General features: G+C 50.9%; 1 protein-coding gene across 4 annotated transcripts in view; it reads right to left on the reverse strand.

Moving 5' to 3' along the window:
* Positions 1-4669: 4669 nt before the first annotated feature.
* Positions 4670-10475, reverse strand: part of LMF1 (lipase maturation factor 1) — a 231306-nt gene continuing 225500 nt past the window's right edge. For 2 of the 4 annotated variants that reach the window (XM_064520066.1, XM_064520065.1), the window contains 2 exons: positions 9567-9618; positions 4670-8496 (listed from right to left, as the gene is read on the reverse strand). The gene's annotated coding sequence lies outside the window, so the exon portion shown is untranslated. The remainder of the gene's footprint in view (positions 8497-9566; positions 9619-10475) is intronic. The other 2 variants (XM_064520067.1, XM_064520068.1) reach the window with 2 other exon arrangements.

Genomic DNA, 10475 nt, shown 5'->3' on the forward strand with positions numbered 1-10475 from the left:
ATACCAAGTCAGGGCGTTAACTGAAGCTGCAGAAGGCTTCAGCTACCAGGGAGCGTGCTGCCGAGGGGCCAGAGGAACGGGTTTCTAGCCACCAGCTCCTGAAGTAAAACTGGAATGTGTCTCTGACCGCAACAGCAGAGCTGTAGAGCGAACAGACCATTAAAATGTCCATTCGAGAAAATATTCACGTCCCATTTATATTTACTGCTGCTTCATTCTGTTGAAAGTCGAAGGCCCATTTGTACCCGATGAAAAGCTCAGGATAGATCAATTGACTGGAAAAGGCTCTGAGGATTGAAACCTACAATTCCACACGGACAAGTGCTAATCCATCGGTCTGCTGAGCCCAAACAAGGTGTCACCGATCTTTCCAGGTGCGCTGAGCTGACTCAGGACTCTTTTGCTGTTTGGCCCAGAAAAGGATGTTCAGTGCTGAAACTGTAAAAGAGATTCTCATAACCGAGCTTCTGGGAAAAGGGTTGTGGTCTTTTCTAGCTACCTTTGGCGTCTCTGCAGATTCATTGCCTCTGTTATGGGCGAACTTTCCATGGTGACTTGAAGGAAGGAGGGTTCCCCCCCTCCTTTAATCTTTGAAGTGCCTCGCAGCGCATTGCAATGGGCTGACGAAGTGTCGTCTGCTGTGTGGAATCAGCTCTGCTCAGGTTTCATAAGGAAACAAGACTTACTTGATTATAATGTGCATATGAGTGAATGATGGGCCCCTGGTTGTATCCCAATGTCACCAGGGTGGGAGGAAACCATCTTTACTCTCCAAAAAACAGGATCCAAGAGGAGGGGTTGCAAAAAACCATACCTCCCTGTGCAGGGGGAAGAAAATGGTGGCAGAGCAAAGAAAACAAGGAAACATGCGTTAGCTAGGGGTCTGCCCTAGCAGCTCTGTACCTCTGTCTAAATCAGAAACAAGCTTTTACTTGAACCCTGGTTTCACGAGGAAATGAGATTTATGTGGTGGTAGCCCACGTATGAGTGCATGTTTCCCTCACAGCCCCACACCCTGGTAATTACCGTATTCTGGTGCCAATTTCAAACAAATTGACAGCAGGTAGAAATCCCAAAGGTAACAAGTCCCTAAAAGTGTTGTGAAAAGAGATATGTGTGTGAGAGACAGAGAAAGAGAGACAAACCTCTATTTATGCCTTCTCTGAGTTCCACCTTGATGAGAAGACTTCGAGTCTGGACACAGATGTTAAAAATGCCCCCGCTGTGGAAGAGTCTTGATAGCATTCGTGCGTATGAGACACCAGAGACTCCTCACAGGAGAAGATGTGGATTTTGGGGTGGCTAACCAGGCAGGAATTGCTGTGGTTAAGGTATTCCTAATGTCTTTTTCCTGCTTGGCTTCTCTGAGGTCTAAAAAGAGGTGAATGCCTGCCGCAGCCCTAGTACAATTCAGTTTAGAAGTCCATCAACCATGAGGCACAGATCCATTGCAAACCAGGCTTCATTAGTTCCAGCGCTCACAGGACGACGTGGGGTTTTTTTACGCTTGAAAGAAAATGGTTCATTTAGCTCCTTCCCTCATAATTTCTTTCCTTCCCCAAGACCAAATAAAGTAGAAGTGAGACGCCATAGAAAGATTGTTCTCAGGATATTTCAGGCCCTGTAAAAATGGTGAGGTCTGTTGGCTTTTCAGGAGGACAAGCATGGGCCAGGGCAGGAGAATGGCGGGGACCCACCAGCACTAATTGCCTGTCGGCTGCGAGCCAGCCCGTGTTCAGGGTGGGAGACAGGAGAGGTGGAGATGCTCCCTGCCTTGGCACAGCGGCAGCCAAGAGCTCTCAATTTAAGAAACAGATGAATATGAACCGTGTTGGAATGCCTTCAAAAATCTGCTAGCACTCTCCTCTCCACCGAAAGCCGAATAAATCCCCTTCGTGTTTCAGGCTCCTAGTGAGTCCCTGAAATATTATCAGTGCTCTTTGACACTCTACCTGCCCCTCATCCCACCTGGCTTTCCACAAAACACATTTCCTCTGCTTTCAGGAAAAAAGTCAGGTTCATTCAGACTCTGACACTTCTCTAGCACTAGGGTGATCAAGTCGCCTCCATTTTATATTTGGTATTTTAATAGGGTTTTCTTTTAGACTTTTAATGAGTTTTTATTCCCCTTTGTATAGCAGACGCTTCAGTCCGACCGACAGTTTTACTCACCCCATGTGGAGTAATATGAACAGTCAGGACAACCTTTTATTCCTGTGGCAAGGTTTTCTCTGCCAACATTTTTCTTTGGCTTGCAGTCCGGAGGATATGTTTTGACCCTTTCCTCACTGCCGTATCAGCTCCCCTTACCCATCTCCCTGCCGTTGAGCAAGGACGTTCCCACCGGTGCAGAGGCAGGACGAAACGCAGCGCTGTCATCCACGCTCTCAAACGCTTGCAGCTTTTTTATTGAAGAAGGAAAAAAAATGCAAACCGAAACAAAATCAAATGTGGGATTTGGAACGGCTGAGGTTTGTTACAACGCTTCAGCCTCAGCTCAGACTCACAGGATATTTTATTCTGTTTGTAGCAGGCAAGTAGGGCTGAGGGCTGTCCTCGTGCCTCTGGGGGCTCAGGGGCCAGGTGGGCTTGTGGCTGTGCTGGGGACTCGCATCGTTTGCCCAACACACACTGAGAAGCCAACAGCTGGAGAACAGGCCATGCTATGACTCTGCCCAGTTTATTTCTTGCCCCGACCGTGGCACAGAGAGGGGGCAAGACCCATCCTGCAAAGGCACGAGGTGACCGGCCTCGCTGCTGTGCTGCACAAGCAGCAGCAAAGACCTGCGTCGGAGCCGGAGCCGCCCCGGGGACGAGGCCAGCTCCACCAGTCCCGTCCTGGACTGAGCCAAGAGGTGCCCAGAGCCTGTTTTCTTTAGCCACGGTGGCAAGCAGTCCCCGACACCATGCAAGAGGCTGCGAGAGGACACCTGGCTGGGGTTACTGCAGATTGCAGACGTCAGGCTGGGTGCTGTACACACAGACAAATTATTAGGTGCCAGTTCTGCCCCCCCCACGCTGCTAAACAGCGGCAAGGTGGGCAGTGTGGCATGGGAGGAGGGTGCGAAGGAGGGGGGTAAAGGCAAAGCCGCTGCAAGGCTGACCGTGAGACCCAAAATGCACAGACGGACAGGGACTGAGCCCCCGCTCCGGGTGGTCTTGGGGTTTCTGCGTTCTCCAGCCACAGGGGTTCACGGCAACATTTTCTAAAGGCAAATCTGGGGTGGGGAAGATTGCCTTTTCCCCTGGTGCAAATCTGGGAACACATTTTATTTTGTTTTGTTCTGCATTTGGGAGCGGGGGAATTTCTAGGTGCCTTCTCCTATCTGCGAGGCAAGCAGAGTGGTTTCCGGCATTTCTTGTACTTAATTGCACAGCTCTAATGGAGTCATATAATTTAAAAACATATGCCATTAAACATTACATATTAAACGTGGTCTTGGTTTTTTGATGTTGCAGAAGGCTTATGCTCATCTGCTGAGAATTAGGAGGTTATTACTCTGCGGAAGCTAATCCAAATTGCCTGTTATCCATAGGCAGAAAATTAAAGGAATATTTAAGCCCATTCCACAGATTACAAACTTGGTGGCATAGCTCTGAAACCAGTAGTATTAGTATCTTGCATTTGATAGTTGCCAATAATTTAAGTCAACTGTTTAACATCTGGCATTACTATATAATGTCTGGCTTAAGCTGTAACCTCTTTTTTTTCTGCTTTAAGGAAAGCTTTTTCTGCTTTGAGAGAATTTTGATTACTAAAGCCCTTCCTAGGACAGATTTATCCTGTGATTTAACATTTTGTGATGGAGTTTCATTTTGAATCAGTTGAATAATTGGCAGTGACTTCAGTATTAAACTGATTCATGATGTACATCCAGGCCCTTATATAATTTAACATTATTGTCTTGATAATTGAAGCTCCTTTTTTTCCCATTAAAAAGTATTGGAAACAGTCTAGTGATCTGCTTTGATTAAAAATAAAGTGCAGAGGATTGGTAATGATTAGAGATGGTCCTCCTTCCCCGCTGGGTCACCCATCCCGGCCTGGGCCAGGTCACCTATACGGCACTGCTTAGCTTTGTGCAGCCCCAGGCATTAGCTTATGGGCCCTGTGGTTCCTAGACAGTGCGCATGTTAAATAAGCAACACTAACTGAGGCTCCTTGGCCTGCATGAAATGAGTTTGAAAGGTCTCAGTCCAGGTGGTACAACCTAGAGATCTCCTTGCATTAGATGAGCTCTACCACTCTCCTCGCCCCCAAGGGACTAACTTGTTGGGTGAACAAGGCAGCTCAGGTAGAAAGCAAAGGTAAATGGGCCAAATCCTGTCCCTTTGGAAAACACCACCGCAGCTGCCCTCGCTGGAGCCTGGCTGCTACGCGCTGAGCCGCTGCCTGGTGGGGTGGGAGTCCGCTGGGGAACCGGCGCTCCGAGTCCCGAGAAGTCCCTGCCGCCGCGCTGCGGGGAGGGGGGGCTCGGTGTTGCAGGGTCCACATGCCAAATTAAAACGTGTCCGTTTCACACTCCCCTCTTCCCCCGGCCTGTGGCAGGGGCTATGATATAACAGGTTTTGCATAGCTGCTAGACATCTTCCTAATAGTATCCCCTGTGAATTCTAAATTTCAGTCACAGCCTCTAAATTTTCATTAAGAGCAGTCACACAGAGAGAATGATGGATTAGATTTTATTGTTGGAAAATCTCCAGATAAAATTAAAGTGCTTCTTTCTTTTCTGAAACCTTTACCTTTCCCCTGTGGTGCCCTATAAATAAGGTATCAAATAATGTTTATCCTTTTGAATTCTACAATCTTACATGCTCCATGCTTACTTCTGACCACTTTCCTGCCTCTTCAAAGATGTCACTTCTCAGCTAAAGCCCAGGAACAGACACACTACCTAATGGACTTTGTTTTATTATAAAGCAGCCTGACTTTGTGCTCCAGTAGCATTGAGGAGACTTCAGTGAAGCTCATGTACATATTTTTAAGTGCAGTGTTGTCTTCTCCTCTACGAGAGCCTTGTTGCTCTTCGCTTTCCCGGGAGCCTGTATTTCCTTCCTCCTTTCCATCCAGCTCCCTCCGCCTCTCACTCGCTCTTTCTCCAGGCCCAATATCTTCTTTCTTTCTCCCCAGCTCCCTGTCCTCTCCAAATGCATGTAATCTGCCCAGATTGCAGACAGATGAGACACGCTTTGGTCCACGGCAGCGTCACGTGGCTGCGCGGAGGCACTTTCTGCTCAGAACCAGCCACTGCCTCAAAGAGCCAAATTGTGATAAGTGGTATCCGCTCCCACCGCCCCTGGCCCGCAGATTTTTATAGCAGATGTTACTTCTCCGTACACTGAGAAGAAGACAGAAAAAAAAAAAAAAGGATTCTGCTGCAGCAGAGGACAAACAGTTTTAGATGCTTTTAGTCTTTGCTCTTAACTCAAGCAAGCCAGAGCTCTGCAGGCGGTTGTTAGGAAGTGTTCAAAAGCTGGTGGTGCTGGCGTGATTCATACTGGTGTCAGCTCGTTTAAATTAAATTCCACGGGGATTTATCCAGCAAAGGCTCCGAACAAATTTTAGACAGCACCCCCCTCACCCCCGCACCTCTCACTTCACAGCATCTTAAATTAATACGGTGCAGAAAGGGCAGGATCGCACCGAGACGAAGGGTTTGCCGGGACAAGGCTTCTTCCCAGACGAGGGGGAAAGGTCCCGCTGCCCGCAGGGCTCGGCCGCAGCAGTGCACGTGTGCAGGCGTCGGCAGCCGCAGCGGGGAGAGGGAAAAGGAGCTTTTCCCATGAAATTACCGATGTCCTTGGAACGGGGGGGGGGCGCAGGGTCGAGTTAGAGCCAGGGTCCCGCGCGGGATTCCCGGCTGCCGCAGGTGGGTGCTGGGGTGGCCCCGGGCACGTCCCCTCTCCCCAGCTGGTCACTCGTCTCGGTGGTCCTCAGAGCCGCTGACACCGGCGTGGGGCGGCTGCGGCTCGGTTCCCGCATTGCCTTTCCTCTCGGCACAGGAGGAGGTGGGAGGATTTCTGGGAGAGGAACAAGGCGACCTTGTCCCCCACAAAATGCCCCTAGCCAGGAGCGTGCAAGGGAGCTGTCGGTGCGGGTGAGCTGATGCTGAGCGCGTTAAAATCATACCAGCTTGGCTAATTTGCACCAGCTGGGCATCAGCCCCTCGGTTTTCGCTCCGTTTTTGATCAGCCACCACTGGCTTAAAGGCTGGTTAGCAGAGTCCCCAGGCTGAGCTCGGCAGTGCCACGGCACTTGTCTCCATAACGACTTTCCTCTTCCAAAAATGCCTCAGATCTCTGCTTGCACCAGTGGAAAAATTGTACATCAGCTGGGAAACTGCAAGAATAAAGTATCTGAGTCTCATCCCCTCTTTGCTGCATTTTCATGTCATCCCAGAGGAAGCAGTGCTGTCTTGGCCACTTGCAGCGAAGGAAAGAAAACTGGTGGGGTTTACTGGCTATTTTTATTGGTTTGTCTGTGCCACGTTTCGCAGGCAGCTGTGCCAGGAAAGCACCGCGGCTTTGCAGAGCCCAGGCCTCAGAGGCAGAGCTAAGCCCGGGAGAAGAGCGAAGCGCAGGAAAGAGGAACCTTGTAAACGTGGTACCGGCGAGGATGGAGAGGAGCCAGGGCTGACCGAAATCTGCCCTGAAACACAGCAGATCACAGGCTTCCCCGCGCAGAAGTCCCGACGCCCGCAGCTGGGAGAGGGGCCAGTGTTATTTTTGGGCAAGCTTTACGCACTTCCAACCAAAGGCTCCGTGCACGGAAATTGAGGGCGCGAGAGCTGGCAGCTTTGGAGGCCAGCTCTGACCCCGACACCCGACAGTCAGGACGGCAGCGGGGCCGGCAGGTCAAAGCCGAAGGGGCAAGAAATGCAAACGCCAGGGATTATGGAGCAACCTGCTTTTCCAGCATACCCTGATTCTCTGCAATGTTGGCTGAGTCTCATCTCGGGCACGTTCAGAGAAACCCCAGGATATCAGGGAAAGAAAGGGAGCTGCTCAAAGTTACACGTGTATTTTGGGCAAGAATTAGGCCTCATCTCCTCCATGCCTCTGTCTGAACAAACCTGTTCCAAAGGTGCTTCCCATAAATACGTTAAAGGAGAAGCCTGGACTCCCCGCCAGGGAGCTTGTATATCCGTGAGGCCTACGGGGATGCTGGCTTGGCCCTTCGGAAAATGTACTGAAAGCCAAAACCCCATGATGCTATTGCAATTGCACCAAACCACTGATCGCCCTATGCTTAGCTTTCCTGTTCGTAAAACCTGAATAATATATATTCAGTATAACCTGAATAACTACTGAATTACCAGTGAGGGATTTTACAAGTCCCCGTGAAAAATCTGTTATTTACTGAGATGTGGAAGTTTAACAAAGTGCTTGGAGAACATCATGTGCGAGCCATTGCGAGTACGAAGCCATAAGAACGTTTTTATCGAATTGAAAACTAAATGATTTGCGGCGATAAGGAAGTTTTCTTCAGGAAAAAACATCACATTGAAGTTATTCCTAGCGTATTAGCTGGAGCAGATATATTGTTGTTTTGATATGGAGACATGTATGAAAAAAGACCAAAACCCAAAAAGCATGTATCCATATATGAATAAGAAAAAAAATATCTTTGCTAAGGAACTCATTATGAAATTTTGGAAAGAAAACCATATCAAGGAAAACCATCCCAAATATGAAGTTACAGTTTTCCTTTTATTTTCCTTTCATCCAAAATAAGGTTCTGATTTTTACCAACAACAATAACCTTAAAAAAAGCCCTGGATTAACTCGAAAGCTCTTTCACTTTCACTCCATTTCTTTCGCTCCTCCACAGGGAAATCCTCAGTGCACAGTTTCCAAACGCTAATGAACAACAGTCCTTTCCCTGTACCTTTCAGGGCCTGATTCACCATGATCATCCATAAATATTACTTTAAGAACTTTCCCGAGTTGCTCCCGGGGGCCTCGAGAGCAGCCGCTGTCAGGAAACGTCCGCGGTTGCTCCCTCCGCTCCGCGGGAGGCTGGTAGGGCGGCCGGGAAAGGCCAGACGCCTTGAATGCCGCGAGATTTACAGCACCCCCCGCACGCGGGAACTATAAAACGACAATTTGTCCGGTTTCAAAAGCAGACCTCTGCCCGTCGCAGCACCTTTCAGCACCCTCGGTAAAGCCGGGCTTAAAAAGCCTGGGATCTTTTATGATAAAATGGATGCTAAGGTCATTTCTCGAGCGTCGCGGCGCCTGGCAGGGGAGGGAGGCCGGTGCCGGCAGCATCCCCGGCGCTGGGGCAGGGGGGCCGGATCCTGCCCCGGGCTCCCTCCTGTTTCCCTCCGGCCGGGGGTATCTCCTTGGGCAGCTGTAACGTGACGGGGCCCGGAGAGGTTGGGGCGTCCTGGTTTGGGGATGAAATGTCACACCAGGACTCTGGAGGCACCAGACGCTGGGATTTTCCATGCGAAACCTGGGTGAGCACTTGTAGACCCTGGACCTGTTTCCAGCCTGCAAAACAGGGGTTGTTCCCTACCTCAGATTGGCACTGAGAGGATAAAAATCGGCTAATGCCTGAGAAATGGTTTGGTGTCAAGACATAACAGTGACAGTCTAGCAAAACCTGGCCTTGAAGAAGACGTTTGCATGAGAACCTGAAGGCCAAAAGCCCCGTGTTGCGCTTTGTCCCTTGCCCCGGTTTCACCATCCCCTTGGCATCCGAGATGAGCCATAAAGCAGCCAGGCTGGAATACGCATCCGTCAGGAAACGGATACCTCACCAAACGCAAGGTAAAAGGAAATTTGGGCATTTTACTCTGCCGGTTTCTTCACCTCCGCAGATCCCACCAGGGTTTAGCTTCAGCCTCGGATTCCAGGTGGCCCCAACCCAAAACGCTGCATCACCCGACCTCCCTCTCACTGACCTTGCGATCCTCCCAGCACCGATTCGGCTCCGAATTGCGGGCTGGGCCCTCCTCCGGCATCCCAGGCTTGGAAACCCAAGGAGAAGCGAAGCAACGCTACCCACGTAATGGATGGGTGAGAGCAGAGGTCTGCAGTTATTGCTCAAGCAGTTTGAAGCCATTGTAATGCAGCCAGATTTATTTCTTACATACAGTGCCGGACTTATTAAGCTTCCAGAGGAGCCCTTTAAGCTGTCATTTGGGGTTTAATTGCAGAATATAACTACCTGCTTCCAAAAGGCTACCATGAAGCAGCCCCCTCTTCACGCACCGTGTTCTTCTGCTGGGCAGAAGATCCCCCCCAAGCGCAAAGGGTTAAAACGTCGGTCTGCTGCATCCCGTCCACCCCCTCCTTCCCCAGTTTGCAAATAGGAGAAAGGAAAGGATTAGAGAGGAGAGATTTATGGCGCAGCCCATCGCGGAGCCCCAGTCCGCACTTTGATGCTGGGGGACCAGCCGGGGCTCACAGAGGCGCTGTGAAGGGTGCCCACCCGGCCGCTATCTGCGCGGCGAGCTAAATCCCTCCTTGGATTAGTAAGGGCTCTGCGAGTCCTCGCAGAGAAAGGCTGCACCTTTTTTATTGCCGCGTTATTAATAAAGAGCTGGTGAAATACTTACTGCTGCTCCGTAAATCTTCCGAGGGCAGGAGGCGGCTGCACAGACGTTGGGGCTGGAAGGAAACGGAGAGGCCATCGGGCTTGACCTGCATCCCCCATCCCTGCCGCGCAGGGCGTCCCCGGGGCCGCAGCACGGTGGGAGCCCCGCTCCGCGCCCGGCCGGACCCCCAGGCTGCCCGTGTGCCCTCGGGGACCCTCCTTGAGCCCCCGAGGTGTCCCCGGCTGCTCCATCCCCGCGGTCCTGCTGCAGAAGCCACGTGGGAGTGGGTGTCCCATAGGGACCGCGACGGCTTGCATCCCGCTGCAGCTCCTCTTCCCCGGGCGCCTGCAGACGGAGCAACGCCGGGGGCTCGCTGATGCTCACCCGCAAGGAAGGACAGAGCAACCTTTTCAAACACTTCTGGGTTTTATCATTTCTGTTTTTTTTTTTTTTAGAAGGGGAGGGAGGAATTATGCAAAAAAAAAAAAATACCTTTAAACTGAGAGCTGGCACTACCCAGCCAGCAAGCAGCTGCTGTTGCAAGCAGGCACCAACCACGTTATCACCCATCGGCGCTGGGTTTGCAAGGGGGCTTGGGGAGGGAATAGCTCCCACCTGTGATCGGGCTGCTTTGCTGCCCATCGCCCGGCTTGAGATGTTCCCGGCCGGGTGCCCATGGCCTGCGCCCCGCTGCAGCAGCCCACTGCTCGCATCCGCACCCGCCTGCCACGAGCACCCCAAAATGCCCGGCGTGCCGAGACTCGGGGAGCCGGCTGCCTTTGTTCCAGGACACACAAAAAAAAGCAAAAAGCAAAGTCTCACCACTATCAACAAAATCCAACCCACGACACCAAAAAAAAAAAAAGGTTTCCTTCCTAATTTCAGCTTCTGGTCATAAAATTTTACTTTCATGTAACAGCATGAAATCTG

Source organism: Dromaius novaehollandiae, chromosome 14 (genome assembly GCF_036370855.1).
Source record: "Dromaius novaehollandiae isolate bDroNov1 chromosome 14, bDroNov1.hap1, whole genome shotgun sequence".
Classification (NCBI taxonomy): Eukaryota; Metazoa; Chordata; class Aves; order Casuariiformes; family Dromaiidae; genus Dromaius; species Dromaius novaehollandiae.